Source organism: Aplysia californica, unplaced genomic scaffold (genome assembly GCF_000002075.1).
Source record: "Aplysia californica isolate F4 #8 unplaced genomic scaffold, AplCal3.0 scaffold00234, whole genome shotgun sequence".
Taxonomy (NCBI): Eukaryota; Metazoa; Mollusca; class Gastropoda; order Aplysiida; family Aplysiidae; genus Aplysia; species Aplysia californica.
The window spans coordinates 1,052,447-1,053,520 of NW_004797504.1; positions in this window are offsets into that span (position 1 = coordinate 1,052,447).

Here is a 1,074-nt window from a genome sequence, read left to right on the forward strand (position 1 = left end):
ACACACACACACACACTCACACACACACACAAACACACTTTCACACACACAAACACACATAAACATGAATTATGTGTACCCACCGCAAGAAGCCCATTGTCCAGCACACTTACAGTATAATTTTATCCGAGTAAAAGGACTCCAGTTGGGGTGTGTTTTTTTCTCTGAGAAAAACTGTAATATTATGGTTTATGGCTTTCTCATGTTGAATGTGGACATTAATTAGCAAAGTATGTCGGCACTTCCTATGACAACTTTGTGGACACTGTGAATGAAACGGCTTGAGGTGTTTCATGCAGATGAAGACAAGTCATACCGTCTTTTCCAATCCTCCCACTTCGTCTCTCTTTTTCTCTCTTTCTGTCTTAACAATAAGAACCATATAGTATACAGAATCAACGGGACAAGACCCAGTTGAAAGAGTTTATGGTGCATTTGTCCGAGAGTGAAGCTGTATTAAGTCCACAAAGGTGGAATAGCATCATTACACGGTATATATTTATTATTATTATTATCATGGTGGAGCGAAGCCGTTTGGGTGTAAGGTCTACCAGAGAGAAACCATGTGGGGTGTGATCTTAACTTTGAACGTCACTAACACACATACACACATACACACACACACACACACACACACACACACACACACACACACACACACACGCGCGCGCGCGCGCGCGCGCGCACGCACACACACACATACACACACACGCACACACACACACACACACATGCACATGCACAAGCAAACAAACAAACAAACAAACAAACAGGCAGACAAACACACACATATCTCTCATTCTCGTGCCGCATTCGAAGGTCCATCTCTGTCTCAAACTCAAACACTCTGAAACTAAACAAATATCTTCCTCTTCCCACACCCTCTCTATCCCCGTTTCTCCTTTCTCATGCACTCTATCCACCCCACCCCTTTTGTTTTTCGTTGCTGTTTATGTCAGTTAACATTTCCGTCATTCATGACGATAATCGGGGGATGGCGTTTGTTTGTTTTTGTTAGGTTTTGGTTGTTGTGTGTGTGTGTGGGGGGGTTGCGTGTGTGTTTGTGTGTGTGTG